Here is a 23,486-nt window from a genome sequence, read left to right as displayed (position 1 = left end):
TTTGCCGTGTGCTGTAAATAAAATCTAGTGCCATACCCGGAGTGCTTCAAGTCTTCTTTCCGAGTGGTGAGGGAGACCAATGAGCTTCAATATATATATATATATATATATATATATATATATATATATATATATATATATACACATCACAGAAAAAAACATAGGTTTCAGGTCTTATATAGTTAGGAACTAGCATTTAAAAAACCTTGCAAATTCACTGAAAAAAACATAGGTTTCAGGCCTTATATAGTTAGGAATTAGCATTTAAAAAACCTTTGAAATTCACTCAAAAAACGACAAGATTTAGGGGTGTTATAGTTAGCTGGACATTTCACTCATACAAAACCATTGAAATTGCTCCTATAGAGTTAGTTGTGCTAACTATATTTCGCGCACCCACAATCCACTGCTGATGATGTCACATATTACAACATTTATTAGTATGGGTAAGGTGCTCAGCCTAAAGGTTTCAAAGTAAATATTCTTCCTTATTTGTTAAGTACTCAATGTTCATATGTGGGTCGGGTGCTCCAACAGGTAACAAAGCCGTCCTGCTGTGTTTTTAGTAAACTGAAAGTCGTGCGCACATTCACTGTGAGCGCATCCCTGTATGTGGGCACACCGTAGGTTCTTACATAAAGACAAATATATAGTTTGATGTACAACGTTCATTTATTTCATCATGCTTAATTAGATATTAAATTCATATCCAATATATTCTTATTTTCTTAAAGATTTATCTTATATTCATATTCGAAATTCATTCTCAGACGCATGGAGGTGTATCATTGCAAGCAATAACATGGAAAAATATATTAATGTCAATTAACAAACAATAAAATAATCCTTTTTAACAGTCACAATGTTTTCATTAAGAGTAATTGAAAAGAAATGTACAAAAAACAAAAAAGAAAGATGAAGTAGTGAGGGAGTGTTTGTAGTAGCACTTCTATTCTACTTTCTCTGAAAGTAAATCATGCCCTATAAGAATTTGGGGCAACACGTTAAAAAAGATTTAAATAGAAAATAGTGTTTGCAGAGAAAAAAGGGAGTGTGTGAATATTTATATAGCGTGAAGTTGACCTAAAACGATATCAGTAATTTACATGAGCACCGTATTTACAGTACATTTTCAGACAGGCGTAGATTACGTAATTTCTCTTCAATAACAGGATGTGGACACGACTCAGAGGCTTGAACACTGATTTCCAGCACCAAGTTTGACAGTGTACCTGAATGACCACATACGTTTATATTAGCTGCCCTTCATGTGCCAAAAAGTGCATCCTAAAGCTTTCATAGCCCTGTATTACTACAGCTACAACACTCCACTAAATGTACAACAAACATGGAAAGGGGCGACCACTCGGTCCCCCCGAATGTATGGTGGAGTACCCCGATCCCCCCGGGAGGCCATCTTGGGCGGGGGGCGAGTCCCGGCTGGTATGCCCGAAGCGGCGTAGCCGGGGCGCGCCTTTTCCCGCCCTGGAGTGGGTTGTCCTAGACGCTGACGCCGCCGGCCACGCCCCCGGGGGGCAGGCGGAGGCGGGTTTACGCCCACCCGAAGACGGATAAAAGGAGCAACAAGCCAAGAAAGCATCCTCTTGTTCCTGTGCTCTGAAGCTGCACCTCCCCGCTGCACGTGAGCTCGAGACGGAACGAAGAGCCAATTTTGAGCGTTGTAATCTTTCTCTTTGTCTTACAGATATCTTCGCTTGAGAATGCCGGGCAAGAAGGTCGGAAAGCGGGTCGGTACCGATCAGATGCTACGCATGCTCATAATGGAGGTAGCCGATTTGAAGAAGCAGATGGCGGCTAAAGACGGGGAGGGAGGACCGAAGCGAGTCATCGGACCAGCTTTGCCGGGAGTAGTCCCTAGCGGGAGAGGCAAGAGGTCAAAAAGGGGGGCACTTGGGGGGGAAACCCCGGTTCCCGATACTCCACTTGAGGAGCCAACCTCGGTTCCGAAGGAGGGGCATCCGATCCCCGTGGTGGTCACCCCCGTGAACGGGGAAGATATGCCTCCCGAGTTGGCGGCGCAATTGGCAGCGTGGTTGGGGAAAGATAGTAAGGGCGCCACGGCTGATGACGCCCGGGCAGTAATGAGACAACTGCGGGAATCCAGAGAGGCTGCGAAGGCACCATCTTCTGTTCCCCCACAGGTTCCGGCGGCTGAAAGTGCAGCAGGCCCAAGTTCGGCGGCAAGTGCAGGATCTAGTTCAGGTAAGTGGCCATTGCCGATTGCGGGGGAGGGGTCTGTACCTTCACGAAGGGAGAAAGTTGCCCAGCATGTTCCACTGGAAATTAAGGAAAAGATTTGGGCGGATAAGTATGTGAACATGTTTTCGTTGCTTACCGACCATTACGAGATAGAGCATGTGAAGAGCCAAAAGGAGCTCATGCATCCGAGTGTTTGGCGCGCGAAAATGGCCGCCTTTAAGGTTGACGAAAACATAGGTACTTGGGGCAGAGCGTGGGGCATTTTTACCTCCATCATGGGTGAGCGCAGGCCCGAGTTGTTGACCGAGTTGCCTATTTATCAGTCACGTATCATGGAGTATTCCCTGGCGTACGGGGGCAATCAGTGGTTCTGTTATGACAATCTGTTTAGAAAAGCTAAAGAGCATGACCCAGTTCTAACATGGGATTGTTTCGACTCTGTCTCGTGGCAGAAAATGGAGAGTTCAGGAATGTTAAAAGTGCCATTGTCAGGGAGTAATGGGGGTGAATCTTCCCGCCAATCCTCTGGGACACCCTTTTGGACGGGTGCAGGTAACGAACACCACTCGAAGTCGAGTGGCAACGCAGGTAAAAAGGGGATTTGTTGGAATTTCAACAGGGGAAAATGTACGAGGCCCCAGGGGTCATGCAAGTTCAGACATGAATGCGGAGGGTGTGGGCAGTCATCCCATCCTGAGTCCATGTGCAGAGCCAAGACGGGTGATAACGGTGGTAAGGGAAGCGCCAAACCGGTCTGAAATAGTCCGAGGGGCGCCTTTACCTACTCCGATTGATACCATGGCAATGATTCCTTGGCTCAACGAATACCCGGATCATGCTTCCGCTGGGGTGTTGCGGGACGGGTTTTCATATGGTTTCCGCATCCCAGTGGGGGATTTTCAGGGTGTAGCAAACTGTAAGAACCAACTGTCGGCCTTGCAGCATTCAGCGGTGGTTCAGGTAAAGATTGGGAAGGAGGTGACTCGAGGTCGTGTTGCCGGTCCATTTGATTTGCCACCGGTTGCTAACTTTGTTTGTTCCCCTCTAGGGGTGGTCCCCAAGAAGGACCCGGGTGAGTTTCGGCTAATACATAACTTGTCAGCCCCACGTGGTCTTTCCGTAAACGATGCGATAGACCCGGAAGTATGTTCGGTGCGGTACGCATCTTTCGATGAGGCCGTCACCATGTTGAATCGCCTGGGGCCCGGGGCGCTGATGGCAAAATCGGACATCGAGTCAGCGTTCCGGTTGCTCCCGGTACACCCAGACGATCAGCGTCTCCTTGGTTTTATGTTTCAGGGTCGCTATTACATGGATAGATGTATGCCAATGGGGTGCTCTATATCCTGTGCCTATTTTGAAAAGTTCAGTTGTTTTCTGACATGGGTATTCACAAGGAAAACGGGTTTTCGGCATGTTATGCATTATCTCGATGACTTTCTGTTTTTGGGGGCAGCCGGGGATCCTGAATGTGGAAAGGCCTTACATGAATTTCGTGTCTTAATTAATCATTTTGGTGTGCCATTGGCGCCAGGTAAGACTGTGGGTCCCTCAACTTTGCTCGAGTTCCTGGGGATCGAGCTCGACTCAGTAGAAGGTTGTTTTAGATTACCCAGGGAAAAAGTGTTAAAATTTGGGACATCCCTTGAAACATGTATTCGTGCGACGAAAGTAAACCTGCATCAATTGCAACAAGTGGTGGGTCAGTTGAATTTTGCCCTGAGAGTGATGCCAATGGCCCGCCCCTTTTCCCGCTCGATTGCACAAGCCATGGTCGGCCTGAAGGAAGGACATCACCGCACGAGGCTCTCGGCAGAGGTTCGCCAGGACATGCGCATTTGGTTGGCATTTCTGGCGGATTTCAATGGTCGAATTGTCTGGAACAAACCAGCGGTGTCCTCCGAGGAGCTGGGGCTTTGGACAGATTCGGCGGAGAGTATAGGTTTTGGGGGCCATATTTGGGACACAATGGTCGGCTCAAAAATGGCCGTCATGGTGGCACGAGTGCGGGCTGACGAGTAACATTGCGTTTCTTGAACTCTTCCCTATTTTGGTGGCCTTGAAAACGTGGCCGGAGGGGTTCCGGGATCACTCTGTGATGTTCTGGTCTGATAACATGACTGTGGTTGAGTGTATCAATAGTCAGGCAGCACGTTGCAAATGGATTCTGAGACTGCTCAAAGAAATTGTGTTATTATGTATGCAGTTGAATGTGCTCTTTAGGGCAAGACATGTCCCGGGGGTACTGAACCAAGCGGCTGATGCACTTTCTCGTTTCCGTATGCAGGCCTTCTGGGGTTTTCTGCCCACAGCGGACCCGGTGGCGGCACCCTTTCCCGAAGCTCTCTGGTCTCTCGGTGCCCCGAACTACAAAACCTCGTGGGAGAGAGTTTAGCACCCAGGACAAGGAAGGCATATGAAGGGGCGTTCCGTTCCTATTGGTCCTTTTTGGGTTCTGCTAGGGGGGAGCTTTGGGGACAGGAAGAGCTTGTCGTAAAATTCTTGCTGTCTTTACATCAGGCAGGCAAATCAGTAGCTACGGCCCAGAGGCATCGGGCCGCCATTTCCTTTATGGCAAAGGCTCATGGGATCCAGGACCCGACAGTGTCTTTCGTGGTGCAGAAAGCGCTACGTGGGTGGCAACGCCTTGAGGGTCGCAGAGTGGATGAGAGGCACCCGATAGGTCTGGATAGGTTGGCCCTGTTAATCTCCGTACTCCCTGCAATATGTTCATCCCAGTATGAAACTATGTTATTCCGAGCCGCATTTGCGCTAGCATTCCATGGGGCTATGCGGGTAAGCGAATTAGTGGCAAAGAACAAGCAGGATACGATGGGGGGACTGTGCCGGGAGCACATCCAGGTCAAGGTCGAGACGATGACTGTCTCGTTTGTCAGGTCTAAAACCGATCAGGGTGCGTTTGGGGACTGCATAATCATTCAGAGGAGTCCCGGGTCTTCCATGTGCCCTGTTGTTTGCGTAGAGGAATATTTAGCGCAGAGGGTGGCATCATGGGGGGGACCTTGTTGAGACACGCTGACGCCACCCCACTGACGAGGTTTCAGTTCCGGCGGGTACTTGCGATGTCAATTTCAGCCGCGGGCTTGAACCCCGGCGGGTTCGGGACCCACTCCTTTCGGATAGGGGCTGCTACTGAGGCTACAGCCAGGGGTCTGAGTGTTGAAAAAGTAAAGCGTTTGGGGCGTTGGTCCTCGAACTGTTACAAAAGGTATGTGCGGTTGCACATGTTGTGAAGCTGTAATGATGTACTCACACTTCTTGTTTTTGTTTGGTTTTCAGTTGCGCAAGCTTACGAGGCGGGGCGGACTGTGCAGTCGACCCGACACCTGGGAACCAGCGGTCAGACATCACCGGCTGCGAAAAGAGAGGTGTGGGTCGTGGGCCACTCATACGTGAGGCTTGCCGCAGACGTATTCAAGGCAGGTGACATGATTCACATGGCTGGGGAATACGGGTACAGGGTAACCTTCTACGGAAGGGGCGGGCTCTGTATTGACCAGTTTCAATCCTTTTTCGAGGGTTTGTTAGGGCGGACAAGGTCACCGCCGTCTATAATCATAGTCCATCTTGGGGGTAATGATTTGGTGACCACTGGTAGACGACTGCTTCTCGAGGCAATACTTTCCACTGTAAGTTGGTTGGCGAGAAGAGTTCCAGGGTGCACAATTGCGTGGTCCCATATGATTCCACGAAAAATGTGGCGGGGGGCGATTTCGGTTTCTGCTCTGAACCACTCAGTGAAGAAAGTAAATAACAAGTTGGGTAGATTGTTTCGTTCAAGTGCACTGCATTCTATCCCGCATGGTTGTATCAAGGGGGACAGTATGTATTTGGGAGATGGGGTCCATTTGTCCCGGGTGGGGAATGAGTTACTCATAGGAGACCTCATTGCTTGGCTGAAGAGTTTAAAACATGACCTTTAGGTAGGAGTGGTTGTGGGGGGTCCGGATAGCCGGTCAACTATCCGGCCTGTGGCGGTAAGGTCATGATCGGTGAGCAGTAATTGGAAGATCCCTATGGGGGGGCGTCACCCATTACGGATGGGAGCGCTCGGGGGAGGTGGCCATTGGCCCCTCAATGGGGAGGCGGTCCCTTCTAAGGATGGGCCGCCGGAAGGAAAGGAAAGGCGGTCAAGGCCCCTTCCTGGATAGGAGGGGCTACGGGCCCTCCTGGGGAATTTCCCGGTGCCAGGACATCTGCGACGGCAGATGGGGTAAGTTGTGTGGGGTTCGGGAGGGGGTTTACGCTACCTTTTAGACACCTCACACGAGTCCTCGGACGACCGTTAAATGGCGTCGAGTTCATTGGGGCCCCCGTCAAGTCAAAGGGAAATTGGTAGATGCACTTGAGGTACGCCTCTGTGCGGTCGCCCCCCTCACAAGTGAGGGGGGTATTTTCTGGTTTAGGGATCTGACACCGGTTACGACCTTGCCGTTGGCCCTTAACGTTAGGATGTACAATTTCAAGTCAAATGTTTTGTAGGATGTTAGTTCGGCTAGGAGAACCTTTGTATTAGAGATCTGTTAAGGTTAGCCAAACATCGTAATGTGGAAATGAAATTGTACATAATATGAAACTGTTATTTTAATGTTTTAATTTTGTTTCATATTTTAATAAATACGGCCGGGAGGGTCACTCCCTCCCGCCTTCCAAAAGTTCAGAACAGTTTCCAGTTTCCCATCCTTGGGGATTGCGTCGAGAGGGGGTGGCGGGTATCTCAGCCATATGGAAAGGGGTGACCACTCGGTCCCCCCGAAAGTATGGTGGAGTACCCCGATCCCCCCGGGAGGCCATCTTGGGCGGGGGGCGAGTCCCGGCTGGTATGCCCGAAGCGGCGTAGCCGGGGCGCGCCTTTTCCCGCCCTGGAGTGGGTTGTCCTAGACGCTGACGCCGCCGGCCACGCCCCCGGGGGGCAGGCGGAGGCGGGTTTACGCCCGCCCGAAGACGGATAAAAGGAGCAACAAGCCAAGAAAGCATCCTCTTGTTCCTGTGCTCTGAAGCTGCACCTCCCCGCTGCACGTGAGCTCGAGACGGAACGAAGAGCCAATTTTGACCCACCCACCAGCCCCTGAGGACAGCCAGTTGTTTTAAATAAAGTTTTGATGTGGTAACTCTATTTCTTGCAGGTTGTGATGATTGTCGTGTTATTTTGAGTATGCAATAAAGAATGGTCATCTACAGTATGTTTTTTCATATAAAGTAATTCTGCACTAGTGTTGATCAGTAATCATACGTGAAATAGTTATGGTTGTTTTGTAATTTAGTGATTTTAGTTAAATTGTCGTATTTATTTTGGTCGGGCGGTAAGGTCATGATCGGTGAGCAGTAATTGGAAGATCCCTATGGGGGGGCGTCACCCATTACGGATGGGAGCGCTCGGGGGAGGTGGCCATTGGCCCCTCAACGGGGAGGCGGTCCCTTCTAAGGATGGGCCGCCAGAAGGAAAGGAAAGGCGGTCAAGGCCCCTTCCTGGATAGGAGGGGCTACGGGCCCTCCTGGGGAATTTCCCGGGGCCAGGACATCTGCGACGGCAGATGGGGTAAGTTGTGTGGGGTTCGGGAGGGGGTTTACGCTACTTTTAGACACCTCACACGAGTCCTCGGACGACCGTTAAATGGCGTCGAGTTCATTGGGGCCCCCGTCAAGTCAAAGGGAAATTGGTAGATGCACTTGAGGTACGCCTCTGTGCGGTCGCCCCCCTCACAAGTGAGGGGGGTATTTTCTGGTTTAGGGATCTGACACCGGTTACGACCTTGCCGTTGGCCCTTAACGTTAGGATGTACAATTTCAAGTCAAATGTTTTGTAGGATGTTAGTTCGGCTAGGAGAACCTTTGTATTAGAGATCTGTTAAGGTTAGCCAAACATCGTAATGTGGAAATGAAATTGTACATAATATGAAACTGTTATTTTAATGTTTTAATTTTGTTTCATATTTTAATAAATACGGCCGGGAGGGTCACTCCCTCCCGCCTTCCAAAAGTTCAGAACAGTTTCCAGTTTCCCATCCTTGGGGATTGCGTCGAGAGGGGGTGGCGGGTATCTCAGCCATATTTATGTTCGCAGAAATACGTCATTTCCACCATCTTTTATGTGTGGAACTATGTATGAATATAGGGTCAGTGATACTCCATACCATCCATGTTGGCCATGCTGTAGTACTTTACAGATATAATGACACATTTGGGTTTGAGACCCGGGTGACGTCAGCACTACAACACGGACACCCAAATCATTGATTTCTCATGTAGCTCACGACTGAACCATGCCCATAGCTCCGGAATAATAGTTCACAGCCTCGCGCAGAACTGGCATACGTCATTCCAGCCCACTCCGCTTAGGCTTCCAGGAAACCGCAACAAATTTACCGACACTTTCCTAACGCTAAAGCGACAATAATTTTAAATCTGTCCTTGTAAATATGCCCCCAATATTGCGAGAAATACATCGGAAATTATTGTTCACATGTGTAAACATTGTTAATATAAGACTGTGCACTTAACATATCAATCCACCTTGCATATTAAACATGTTTAAGTCTACTTCAGAACACATGTTAGGATCCGACATAAACCGCAATTAGCTAGTTTTCCTATTGATCCTCAAATCCAGGGCCGCCTTGTAAATACAACGCTGTTGTCATACCTCCCTCTTCCTTTTTATATTCTCATAGAAATACCTACCTTCCCACTGAGAACACCTAAATTGCAACTCATTGGAGATACGAGGCGATCCCTTAGCAAACCGGCTGCTAAAATGCATTAATGCATCTTAGCGTCACCTAGTAAATAGGACAATATAATTTTCACTGCATTTTTTTTTAAATTGCTGCGAAATGGCACTTGTTAATATGCCCTCACATTTGCTATGACAGAGGGAGAACCTCGACTCCCGCCCTGCCATAGCAAACAGTAGTGTCCCAGGGGTAGACACCCTGAGACACAGCAGGAGCAGCTCCTGGGGGGTGGTGTTCCCCAATGCTTTCCACTGCTCCAGAATGGAGACCACGCAGCCCCCCTTCCAAAATATAAAAAGCCCTGGAGGGTGGTAATCCCTGGGGCATAGACGGACCTTTGAGCACCCCACCCAGTTATTTTGTAGCACCGAGGTATAACGGTCCCTGGGCTACAGGGCCCCTCTGGACCATCATCAAATGTAATATTTTAGACCCCGAGATTTGACCATCCCGGGTAGCTAATTTTTTTGTTTTATTTATCTATTTATTTTTTAAAACCTTTATTACAAGAAAAGTAATACAAATACAGACCTACAACCACAGGGGCCGGCCAGTAGCAGTAAATTTCAAAATCAAAAATAGTACACAGCTCATCAGCCGAAAACCCGGGGGTCCGGCAGCGATACAATATGCCCATGCGATGTTCTTGTGACAGTAAGAGGATAAATGAAAGGTTTCACATTTTACATTTTTAAAAACAAACATATCAACAAAAATCCGAGGTGATATCTATAATATAAGTGGCTGTCTCAGATAGCAGGGGGAGCGACCCAGCTAAAAAGCTGATGTGAGAAAGGATAAGGAATCTCAATGAGGGAAGGAAGGGGTCGAGAGTAGGCAAGCAAGTAATATATAATAGGATATAGACGTGTGGAATGCTCGGTCATGGGGACAGTGGAATATCATTGGTTTCTATAAAAGGGGGGGTGCAAATCTCTCCACGATACGAGTTCCATTGACCCCATATCCTCCCCCATTTCTTGGGCCTACCACGGGTGATGTATACCGTTTTTTCTCTAAACATGCACCAATCCATGTTTTCCTTCCAGGTTGAAACCAGAGGTGCCCTTTGAGACCCCCACAGCTGGTCTATGTCTCTTTTCGCTACCATGTTGCCGAGGGTGGTCCATTGAGTCTGCGCAACGCTGTAATCATTCGGCTCCCAAACGTTCAACAGGCACCTTCTGGACTCAGGCAATAATGAAACACCCGTAACCTTTTCCATAACCTCATGCATACGTCTCCAGTACACCACAACGTCCGGACATTCCCACAAAATATGGAGAAAAGTAGCAAGCATTCCGCAGCCGGGTCTACACAACCCGTCCATAGAGTAACCCATACTCATCAGGCGTGGACCCGTGACATACACGCGGTGTAAAATCTTCAATTGCACCAGCCAGAGACGCGCCGGAATCGCAACTTCCTTAGGGGATGATATCGCGGCCTGCCAATCTTCGTCATCCAACTCCAGCCCGTCCCGGTCCAGGCCCCACGAAGCTGCACAAGAAGATCTGAACGGTCATTGATGAGTTTTTTATAGATGAGAGAGATGGTACTATCAGGGACATACCTGTCAAGCACTCTGTCTTTCAGAGGAGAGGACTCTGGGATAGCGGTACCGGCCGGGAAGACGGATTCAAGTGCGTGACGAACCTGCATATACCAGAAGTGCTCCCTATCGCTCAGTGTATACTCTCGTTGGAGTTCCACGAAGGTTTTGATCCTATCCTTGACCCAGAGGTCTCCAACCCTACTGATGCCAATAAGATCCCATTTGTCAAATCCCTTCGTCGTCCAAAGACTGCCCAGTCTCTCTGCCGCGTAAAGCGGGGTGGCTCTGGTCAGCTTGTCTGTCCATCCCGTGGCAGCAGTCGCAGAGCCCCACACTCGTACCGCAACCCCAGTGGGTCCGGTAAGATTTTTCCTAGCCGATCTAGAGTAGAGCGCCCTATTATAATCGCCTCCCGGTAGCTGCCATTTATCCATCTCGAATGCGGGATTCGGGACCGGACCATACATTGCATGGTTGACTGCACTCAGTTGGGATGCCCAGTAGTATCGTTTTATATCGGGCAACGCTATGCCGCCGTCATACCAGGGCAAAGTCAATTTCGCCAGTGCAATGCGGGGTCGCCTGCCCCACATCAGCTTCCTCTGGAGGCCCTCCATCTCGCGGAAATAACTAGAAGGCACCAAGTCAAGCGTATTTTGGAGGGCGTACAGAAATCGGGGGAGGGACATCATTTTAAACAGGGCCGCTCTCCCTACCGGGGACAGCGGCAAACCACACCACGCCGTGACGTCCGATCGAAGCCAGCGGAGTGGAGGAAGCAAATTCCTCTCAGTCAGTCAGTCAAAAGTCTTTATTTCGATTAATTAAAATCATAAAAGCAGCATCAAAGACAACATACATACAAGTTAAAAAGTTTTTAAAAACTATACATAAACGGATGGGGATTCTAATTTTTTACAGCTATTAAAACATATGCGAGATATATACAATTCATGATTTGTGCATAATATGTACAGATATGTGCAAATAGCAAATTTGGAAATGCAAATAGCAAATTTTGTAGCCCCACGAAAGCTCTGTGCAAATATAATGTTACACAAGTAAATACATAATTCAAATATACATTCTTAGTTACGAATCACAATTTGTTCAGATATAAACTCTTGTATCACCTCTGTTTATCTGCTTATTAAAAGTAACTACCCCCTTCTCATTCTGCTACATCTTGAAGTGGACAGGTATTCCCAATACTTTTATTAATCCTCACTGCTGCCACCGGGAAGCTAGCTACACTAAAAATAGTGTGCACGCTGCTAAGCATGGGCGAATTTTGCGAATCTGGCGTTCGCGAATTTTGCGAATTTGCGAACTCGCAATCCGCAAAATCCGCGAATTCTCGCGAATTTGCGGATTTTTTTTTGTGTTCGCAAGGATTTCTGCCAGTTCGCAAGGATTTCTGCCAGTTCGCGAGGGTTTTGTAACAGTTCGCAATCGCGAACTTACATGTAGGCTCGCAACGGTCACGATTATGTTGTTTCTACGTCTGGTTCATCATCATAGGTTCCCAGCACCCTCTGTTTCACCCCTGCCACCCTCTGTTTTACCCATGCCACCCTCTGGTACATCAATGCCTTATGCCACCCTCTGGTTCATCATCACTGTAGATTATGGGGGGAAAAAGCAAGCACACCTGCCTGCTTCAACTGACATGAATTAATTTGGGGTTGATTTATTAATGTGTCACTGTTTTAAAATTCCAGTCTGGCACCTGCATCCTTATCTGTAATTTGCTTTCTGTTGCAGTGCAATTTTTTTTTCCAGGACCTTTGTGGCCTACTTGTAGCTATTCTATGAGCCTGCTGTGAGGGTCAGAGCAGGGTCATACAATTGTTGCAACTAGCAACTGAACAATTGTTGCAACTAGCAACTGAACTTTGGAGGGGCCTTTGTCAGGAAGCACTACAGGGAACGGTTACTAATGATGAGTTTGAACTTTTGAACCTGCTTTCCCTTTTGCAAAACTCGTTTTTCTGCAGAGCAGCATTACAGCAACTTTAATGCCCCACCAAGCTTATATGAGAAAGTTGATTTCTATTCCAAAAGTTATCCAAAGAAAATCAAAAGGCCTCAAATCTAAAAAAGTGCAGGCAAATGTCAACCTGAGGAGTTATTCTGATAAAAATAATCATTTTCAGAAGGTCTATGCTGCTTGCTAGTAGATTTCTTGTGCGGAATTGCAATTTTTGTAATTTCGCGAGTGCGAGATTGTTGCTGCCCGCCGCACCTACATGTTCGCAATTGCGAACTTACACCGCAAAGAAAAAAAATCCGCTGCGTGCGAATTTTGCGGGAAATTCGCGAATCTCGCGGATTGCGAATTTACCGAAAATCCGCGAGCGTAACGGATTTTCCGCCCATACTTACACGCTGCCCAGTAGCTGCAAGTGCAAGAGAGCTGGTCTCACTTGCAAGAATCCAGCTTTCCTAAGTATGGGCAATAGGATTTTTTTGGCGGGGCACAGAGTACTTTTCACAAAACATAATTAGATGGAGTGTATCTTGAGAGGAGAAATTGTCACAGGAGCATGGTGCAGAATCTTCCGGTTTAGCCCATTGCTCAAAAGAACCCAAAGAAAAGTGTATTAAATTAAACCTGAGTCTTGTCAGCAAGAAACGATGGAAAGGTTTTGTGACAATCCTTAAGTAGGGTTCTAGTGAGGGGGATGACTGCAGAAGGTAGATACTTCTTACACCCTTTTTTTTTAGCTCCTCTTCCTCTCTATCAGACTCCAACAATGTTCTAAAATTTTGTTTGATCCAGGCCACGTCATCCTTCTTAATGCTCTCAGGAGCTGTGTAAAGTTCGGGTCTGCCCAGTCTGGCACACGCCGCTCTAACGTATGCCAGCCAGGGGATTCCCTCGGCCTTTTCCAATGCCAGACAGTCTTTTAGGATCAAATGATTAAGTGTGATTTCCTCGTTGGGCCACGTTGATGCCCAACAGATCAGGGGCGCAGTCTTTAGGTGATCTGTAATGTAACCTAAGCCTAGTTCCGAGTGTATGGAGAAAGTTGGGGTTGACTGTGGGACAGATAACAGGGATCTAAGGAATCTGTTTTCCACAAGCTGGATTTTGCTAACAGAAGCATAACCCCAGATAGATGCCCCATAGGATGCAATAGCGCAACATTTAGATTCATATATTTTTAGCATTGCTTCCATGGGTCTGGCTCCCAGTTTTTTAGCAAAATTGAGAAGGGCTGATGTAGATCTTGAAACAGCGTTGCTTTTCATTTTCTCTTGGGGGAGCCAATTACCTATTTCATCAAAGAGGACACCTAAATAATTAAAAGCAGGTACCCTTGTGAGATGATTACCCAGGCATCTAAATGTGGGGACTTTACTGGTCTTCCTTCTACGTCCCACAATCATTACATGTGATTTGCTGCTGTTAACTTTTAGGTCTAATGACTCCATAAAGGTGCCAAAGTTATCCAGCAGCCTCTGGAGACCCACCCCCGTCTGAGCAATTAAAACGGCATCGTCCGCGTACAGGAGAACCGGGATACCCGATCCCCCTGCACGCGGGATGTCTGCCCCGACCCCATTCAAAGATTTTTCAAGGCCGTTAATGTATATAGTAAATAACAGGGGTGCCAGAATGCAGCCTTGTCTGACACCCCGTCTGTAGTTAAAAGGGCTGGTACACCTTCCCTCCTGAGTGACCCTCACCGCTGCTGTAAGGTTCTGATGGAGGTCACTTAAAAAATAAACTAGGGGTGCTTCAATACCCAATTCCAGTAGTATATTCCACAGTTTGGAACGATTCACCATGTCAAAAGCTGACGAAAGGTCCATGAACCCAAGGTATAAGAAACCATCCTTTGCCACAGTATATTTATTAATCAAAAGATGTAGGTTCAGGCATTGATCCATGGTGCTTCTGTGTTGTCTAAATCCATACTGTAGATTCGAGAGCACCATCCTGTCAGTCAACCAATCCCCCAATTTCTGCAAGATGACTCTGCCCATGATCTTAACTGCTGAGTCCAAAAGGGAGATTGGTCTATAACAGGCGGGGTCTTCTCTCCTCCCTTTTTTGAATATGGGGACTATTATTGAAGAAGCCCAAGAGGGGGGGAAACCCATAGTGGATGCTGCATTAAAAACATTAGTTAAGATCTTTGCCCAAAAAGTGGGATATAAAATGTAGAGATCAGGGGGGCACCCCGTCTGGGCCTGGGGCCTTATGTTTCAGCGTTTCGTGTATGGCCTTTTCTACATCCGCTATTCTAAACTTCACCGGCTGTGTTTGAAGTCTCGAGGTAGAATCGCTGATTCGCTAGGGTGTGGTTCCTGATGATCCCTGTCACTGTAGATGTTCTTAAAGTGATTTAGCCAGGCGTCATCAGGAATCACACAGTCTGTGTCTTGGTTGGCCCTTTCCGAGAAATAGGACTGATTTATGGTGGCCCAAAACTTCCTGCTGTCTTTCAATACATCTATCGACTGCAGGTTATCCTATGCCTCTTCTTTGATTTTACTTTTCCATATAGATATTGCCCGTTTGTATTCCTTGCGAAGGGATGAGACAAGAGTTCTATCCCTTGGGGTGCATTTAAGTGCTTTCAAGAGAGCCCCATGTGCTTTGGAACAGGTTGAGTCAAACCATCTATATGCCTTATTGTTATAGGACCTACTCTCCTTGTGTAAATTTTCAGATATTTAATTACAGATTACTGAAAAGGAGGATAGGATATCTGGCCCCTCAGCATTCTCGTCCAGGCATATTCCAAGGTTGGACTCCACTTGGCTCGCTAAGTTCTCAAAAAAGGCTTCTGGGACTACCGCTTCCCACTTTATACGTCTCCCTTGATCTTTTGTAGACAGGGGCATTAAGACAGCCTTGCCTAGGTCGATAGTAGCACCCTTGCACCTCAGTTTAACTTCTAATGCAAGCGGATTATGGTCGCTAAAGGTCGATATCACAACCTTATACGACCAAGTTTTTGTCTTGATACCTGGGGAAACAAAAATATAGTCGATCACAGACTCCACGCCTCGTCCCGTAAAAGAGGGAACCTGCTCTCCTCCCTCTTCCTTGTCTGGTTCGGTTAGATTTAGCTTGGATAATAGTTCCTCTAAGACGCCCCCCATTTTGGTGTGTTCAAAATGGGGAAGTCTCCCATTTGTTAGACCCATTATGTCCTCACCATAACAGTCCCATTGGCAGGGGTGTAAATTAAAATCCCCCATAAAAATTATCTCGAAATCAAACGTATTTTTAGACTTATATACTGACAAATGACGATCTAATACACTAAAATGATCCTGTGGCGTTATACAAATTTATTAAAAGATAATGGTGGTCGGCTATCAGCCAATCAATTATAAGGAAGTTTTGTGAGTCCCCATTGAGATTTTTGAATTTACCTGTCTAATCCAGGGAAATCAGGAACAGTAAACCCCCCTTAAGTCTTCCCGCTAAGCCCTGGACCGCGGGGATAGCAAAACTGTGGTAGCCGTCTAATATAAAACCTGAGTCTACATCCCATGTTTCCTGGAAGGCCAGGATATCATACTGTTTCAAAAATTTCAATACAAATACCATGCTCCCTTAAAATCACTTGCCATCCTGGATGTTTTAATGAAAGACTTCACTCTAGTGGATGTCTGGAGAAAAAAGTACAAATCTCAACCAGGTTTTACTTTTTATAGTAAAAAATATAAGAATTACTCCAGAATAGATCATTTCTTAGTTGACCAACACCTTCTCAAAGATATTAGCTATCTCTCTTTTACGCCCTCAGGATTATCGGACCATGCTGTACTAGAATTGGAAATTAAACTGAATATAACTTCACCAAAACCAAGGTGGACACTGGAAAGATCTTCTCTATTGGATAATCAGATAAAAGTAGTTGTTAAAGACAAAACATCAGAATTCTTTTTAATAAATTCAGGATCCTCCTCTTCCCAGATAGTATGGGAAACTTACAAGGCTTACTTGAGGGATGTTTTAAGTTCTTTAATGTACCATAAGAGAAAAAGTATAAAAATAAAAAGAAAGGAAGACTTAGCAGCAATAACTAGAAAGGATCTCGAACTACAAAATGCAATACTAACAAACTCCAGAGAAATACATGCGTTAGAGAAGGAACTTGCTGACTTGCAGCTCCAGTTAAAAATTTCGGGTGAAAGAATTCTTAAAGAAAAATGGGAGTCTAGCAGATTAGAAAATTTTGAGTACGGAGAGAAGTGTGGAGCTCTCCTTGCCTGGAAAGCTAGAGAAGAGAGAACGAGAAACAACATCAAAGCGTTGGTACATAGACAGTCAGGAAATCTGATAGAAACAGACGCAGAAATAAGAGAAGAAGCCAGGTCCTTTATGAGGAGTCTCTACACGGAAGACAAAGATCCCACGGGGGCGGATTTAGAATACTGGTTGAGTATAAAACATCTGCCACAAATGTCCGAATCAGAAAAAGCATACTTGGAATCTGAGAGAACAGATGGGGAAATTTTAAGCCAGCTGAAGAAAATGAAAAGGGGGAAAGCTGCAGGCTCTGACGGGTTGCCAGTGGAGATTTATTCGGACAATAAAGATCAATTAATAACTCCATTAAGGGAACTTTTCAATCTTTTATTGATCCAAGGCTATTCTATACCTTCTTCGTGGGGAGAAGCTATTGTTACGCTTATACCCAAGCCAAATAAAGACCCGAAAAGAATAGAGTCCTACAGACCTATTTCACTACTGAACTCGGATATGAAGATTTACTCAGGTATCTTAGCCACCAGATTATCAAAGGTTATAAAATCCATAATCCACCCTGACCAGAGAGGCTTTATCCCAGGGAGACAGTTAAATGAACTAACGTTTCAAGCTATAGGGGCTGTAGATTATGCTAATGCTAAAAATCTCCCATTGGCGCTGGTGGCCATAGATGCGGCTAAGGCCTTCGATCAGGTCAATTGGAACTATCTATGGGCCACAATGGCGGCTTTCGGGTTCCCCAACATTTTCATAGAGGCGGTCAGATCCTTATACCACTGCCCAAAGGCTAAGGTTTTAGTTAATGGAATTTTATCTGAGTGGTTTGACATATCTCGAGGCACTAGGCAAGGTTGTCCTCTGTCCCCCCTTTTGTTTGATGTTTATATGGAGCCCTTTGTTTGTGGGATTAGAGAGGACAATATCATTCAACCATTCCAGCTTGGAAATCTGCTTTTGAAGGTGGCGTTGTACGCTGACGATCTTCTTTTATATACCTCTGATCATTCGGCAGCAATTCCAAGGTTATTTTTTCTATCGGAGGAATTTGGGAAACTGTCCGGGTACCAGATTAATAAGGATAAAACAGAGATCATGGGGTGGAATAACAACACACACATAGTTGGTGCAAAACAGAACATGAGGTACCTGGGAATTCACTTAACTCAATCTTTAAATGATACCACTTCACTCAGTTGGCAAAAGGTGGTTAAAGATATTAATAAAACTTTAACAAGATGGGGGAACTTGCCTTTAAACATTTACGGACGGGTCAACCTTATTAAAATGACAATTCTTCCTAAATTGACCTTTTTATTTAACTGCATCCCCTTATCATTTTCACTGAAAGACATTAACACTCTACAGGGTAAAATTGGATCCTTTATATGGGCCTGAAAGTCAACCAGAATTGCATGGAAGAAACTGAGGAGGGGTTTAAAAATAGGAGGGCTTGCCCTCCCTGACATTTTGTCATACTGTCATGCATTTCATTTTAAAAATTTTAGGCTTCTTGCAAACAAGCTGTATGCATCATCACAGGGCCGCCTGTTTCAAGCTTTGTTAACTGATTTATCCTACGACCATGATTACTTTATTTTCAAGTTTGGAGACCAGAATTTTTTTTTAAAAATTCGCTTTAAAATTCTACAGACTGCATTAAAAAATTGGGGGTTCATGAGGAAGACATTTAATATTCCCTATTATCACACACACTCCCCAATATGGGACTCTCCTGATACACCTCAATGCCTCCAGGATCAACTATCACAACCCCTGAAAACAGCTGGCTTCAAAAAATGGGGAGACCTCTGGGCAGATTCGGGCCTAATGAGTTGGAACACGTTGGTACAGCTTACAGAGGGACAGTTGACTAGGTTTAAATACTACCAGCTGTCCGCCTGGTGGTCCAGTCAAAGCATGCAAAGGGAGGAAGATATAGATATTCTTGATGCAATTGGCAGAAGGGGGAAATGGGTAAAAGAGTTATCTTTTTGGTACAATTCAATGGTCAAAGAAGAGGAGAGTAAACTGTACCCGGAGATAATAAAGTTATGGGGAAACTGTATAGCCGAGCCCCCTGAAGAAGTCTGTAAGGCATGGTTAGACTCTTTTTCCCTTTCACAGAGGCTAATTAAACCCGCTAATTTAAGGCGCAACCACCTGTTTACGGCTCATAGAGTCTATTGGACTCCGGCCAAACTGCATAAGATAACACGAAACAACTATTATTGCCCCCGTTGTAATCATAACGCCGCTGATGATATCCACATTTTTCTGGAATGTCCAGCCATTCAAAACTTCTGGAAAGCGATAATGGATTTTTTGGGAGATGTACTTTCAATAACTATTACATGTTCTCGCAGATTAGTCTTCTTTGGTTTACTGAAAGAATACAATATCAAGAATCTGGATACTCAATTCATTTTTTACACAATAGTTATCGCAAGGAGACAAATCTGCATGGAGTGGAAGTCAGCGGCTCCCCCTAGATTTGCAGTATGTTTGAAGTATTTAATGGAAGTGTGTAAAATGGATCAGGCTGGCCGCAGCGAGAACTTGGAGAATGTCTGGTCTAAACTGATGGTCTGGATAAATAGGTGAGCAGTCCTGTGATTATGCCAGAGGTTGTGTCGGTCCTGTCCTCCACCAGGCCTAGGGTGCCCAAAATAGGTCTGGAGGAGTAGGATAAGGAAAGCAGCCTACCTCTGGGAACCCCTGTCTGCTATGATACTGTTTTCCATGGTGGACTCGAAAAAACAACAGTATAAGAGGCAACAGCGAGACCCATCTAGAGCATATATATTCTGGTGGCATATATGAGGACAAAAAAAAAATTAAAAAAAATTCCTCTCATACCGTACGGCTGAGTCCAAGGAAATGTAAATCCCCAAATATTTAAAGCCGTCGATCGATACCGGTATCGGACAGACACGGGGCAACAGGGGCAGTTCTTCAGTAAGCGGGTAGATGCAGGACTTGGCCCAATTGATGGTCAAACCAGAGTTCCTCCCGAAGGAGCGTAACACGGCGAACAATACTCCTAGTGACTTACGAGGGGAAATGAGGTATAACAAAATATCATCGGCGTACAACTATATACGGTCCTCAAAATCAGAGGACCAACTGATGCCTTTAAGCAATGGCTCCCACCGAAGCCACGTGGCAAGGGGTTCAAGAGCGAGTGCGAAGAGGAGCGGTGACAACGGGCAGCCCTGTTGTGTGCCTCTTCCGAGGACAAAAGGCTCTGAGGCCCTACCATTGACCACCACTTGGGCCAGTGGTTGTTCATAAAGAAGTCTGACCCAATCATTAAAATTGGGACCAAAACCGAATTTTGCGAGGGCCGCCCACAAATACGGCAATTCTATCGTGTCGAAGGCCATCGAGGCATCCACAGAAACCAAGATGGCCAGCTCACGAAGTGACCCCGCCCTTGCCAGTACGCCGTGAAGGCAGCGAAGATTGAGAGCAGTATTCCGATGAGGAATGAACCCAGACTGATCAGGGTGTATCAAATCACTGATCAACATAATCAGACGATTTGCCAAAATTTTGGGCTCGACGTTCAAAAGCGAGATTGGCCTGTATGATGAACATAGGTCACGGGGCTTCCCGTTTTTGTGGATGACAATAATGGACGCCAATCTCTGATCCCGGGGAAGGGTTCCGAGATCTCGCGATTCCAGAAACATTTGGCGAAGGTGCAGCGCCATTTTGTCTGGACACAATTTGTACAGCTCAATCGGGATACCATTCGGGCAGGAGGCCTTCCCCGAGCAAAGGGAGCGGATAGCGAGTGCTATTTCATCAGTGGAGAAATCCACCTCCATAAGCTCCCTGTCTGACTCCGAAAGGCTAGGCAGTGCGATATCCCTAAGTAGCAAATGTGAATCCTCCTCCGGCCTATCCGAGACCGGCGCGTAGACCTTCTGAAAGTGCTGAGCAAAGACCGTGACTATCTCAGCCGGGTCCACAACCCGTTCACCGTCCTCTCTTTCCACAACAGGCACCACACGATTCAACTTTTCTCTCTTATCCAACCACGCAATCAACTTCCCGGCCTTGTCACCAACATCATACAAACGCCCCTGCTGCTCACGACTCATCATCCTTGCCGCATCTGTCACCAGCGCTCTGTAATCAGCCTGTTTAAGGGCCAAAACATGCAAACCCTCAGGTGTAACCCCAGATTCCAATTCTTCTTCCAAAGCTGTGATTTCATTCTCCAAACACACCACTTCCTCATTCTTGCTTTTCCTCGCTCTGGCGATCAGGGACAGGACTTGACCCCGGATAACCGTCTTATAGGCCTCCCACAAGGAAATGGAGGAGGACACAGACCTCACGTTCTCCGCAAAGTAATGATCCATACATTTGACAACCTCAGCCCTAGTTTTCGGATTACGTAGATGCCAGGGGTTAATTGGAACAACCTGGCCCTCAGTTCCCAGCTGTACATCAATCGTAAGCCAAAGAAGGGAGTGATCCGAGATCCCCCGAGCTAGATGTCGAATTTCCCTCACAGAGACCATCTGCACCGCTGGCACTAGGATACAATCAAGCCTCAAGAGACTCCCATGCGCTCCCAAATAAAAGGTATATTGTGCCTGTCCAGGGTGCAGTTGCCTCCAGCAATCCACTAAACCCAGCGTATCGAGGAAGTTGCTCAACCATAACTGTGATCTCAAAAGAGTCCTGGGGGCTACGATCCTCGCTGCCACAAACAACCGAGTTAAAGTCCCCACCAACAACCAACATGCCCTAAGGGAAGTTCAATACCACCCTACTCAAATCAGAAAACGTGGTGGACTGTAAACCCGGTGGGACATACACAGAGAGTATGGAGATCGTCTTCCCCTCCCAGCGACCCGTAACGGCCGCATATCGGCCTCTATCATCCAGCACAGTATCATCTATCTCCAAGGGGAGGGAACTCCTGACCAGGACGCCCGCCCCTAGCGACCCAGTAGTAAATCCTGAATGGGCCCCTGGACCGTATCCCCTTCTATAAAATGCATGGCAAGCATTCCCTATCAGATGTGTCTCCTGCAGCAACACTATATCCGTTTCAAATATTGTAAAACTATCCCCCGCTTGATCCTATCACCCAGACCATTAACATTCCAACACAGCACCCTCAGCCCCCTACCCCCCATTCCAGAAACGTGAACTGTGCTCCCCCCACAAAGAAACGGGCACAATGGACAGAGTACGCAGCGAAATAGAGCCTCGGAATAAACAAGAAAACAAAAAGCCCCCCCACACCCAGGAAAGTCCCTAAAACACACCCCCCCACCCTGCACCCCTGCGTTAGACCCAAGAGCCACCCCAACTTGCAGTGTGCCTGTCGCCCCATTAAACTAATCTACGAAAAGAGAGAAAGAACCCCTTAGAGGATGAAGAATCCCGAGCTCTCCCGCCAAGGTTAATCAACAATTTATGCACATAGGAATAATCAAACCCCCGCCGTAAGTCCGTATAGTTGGCACACCGGTAGGGAATCACTCCACCCGTTCCTCCAGGCCACCTTCAGTGCCTTTTGATTGTTCCTGTCGATCACGGTGCGCCTGCAAAGTATCAAGCCAGTCACTGACAACCTCCGGGCGGTCAAAGAAGAGTGCACGCTCCTCGTATTCGATCCTCAATCGAGCCGGGAAAAGCATGGCGTACTTTAGTCCCATGTCTCTGAGGCGCCGTTTCACCCCGGTGAAGCCCATGCGTTGTTTTTGCACCGCTTGCGTAAAGTCTGGATAAAAACTGATCGACGCATTGTCAAATTTTGTGGGTCCATTGGTGCGTGATGCTTGCAGGATAGCGTCTCTGTCCCGAAAGTTAAAAATCCTGGCTATAATAGGTTGGTGTGGCACCCGGTTTAGGCCTACCACCTGGGACTCTGTGGGCGTGCTCCACGGTGAAAAAGTTGCTGAGGCCCTTAGGCGCTAGATGATGCAGCACAAGGTCCTCCACCAAAAGTTCCGTAGATAGTTCTGAGGAACTTTCCGGAACACCAATAATGCGAACGTTGTTGCGCCTGGCCCTGCTCTCGAAGTCATCCAGCCGACGGGAAAACAAGTCATTTGATGTCCGGAGATTATGAACTTCCGCCTGTAGGTCCGAGACATCGGTCGTGAGACTTGCGGTCTTAATGTCCAGCGACTTGACCCGCTCGTTGGTCTTTGCAAGATCTGTCCTGATGAGATTGACTTTAATCGCCACAGTGTCTATCTTTGAAGCAAAGGTCTCATACTGCTGACCCATCGAGGTCTTCACACTGGCAATGGCGCCCATGACATCCCGCAGTGTCAAGTCTTCCGTTGCAGGAGAGCCATCCCCAGTCTCATCCAAGACTTTACCCACTCCACCAGGGGATCCCTTCGGGCGGGCAAAGCGATCAATAGTATTGGTTTGGGCGACACCCCCTCGGAATGTGCCCCTGGTGGCCCTCTTCTCACTCTCCGACCTGCCCGTAGCCAGCCCAGTCGGGTAGTTTGAGATCTGGTGAGAATGGCTCTCCACAGAACCAACTTGTGAAGTCAGGGATTAGGGCGAGAGGTAGGAGATAGGCGCGGGGCCAGCAGCAAGGCACAGGCCAGCAGTCTCAACAGACAGCAAGTCGCAGTAGATGGTGACCAAAAACTAAATCGAAAGTACCAAAGGGGCGACGGTAGGATCTCAATGACCGTTGTTGTTCAATTGCCACCTGGGTACTTCAAAGAAT

Source organism: Lissotriton vulgaris, chromosome 3_1, assembly GCF_964263255.1.
Source record: "Lissotriton vulgaris chromosome 3_1, aLisVul1.2, whole genome shotgun sequence".
Lineage (NCBI taxonomy): Eukaryota > Metazoa > Chordata > Amphibia > Caudata > Salamandridae > Lissotriton > Lissotriton vulgaris.
The sequence above is the reverse complement of the archived record's forward strand: the minus strand, read 5'-3'. Positions refer to the sequence as shown.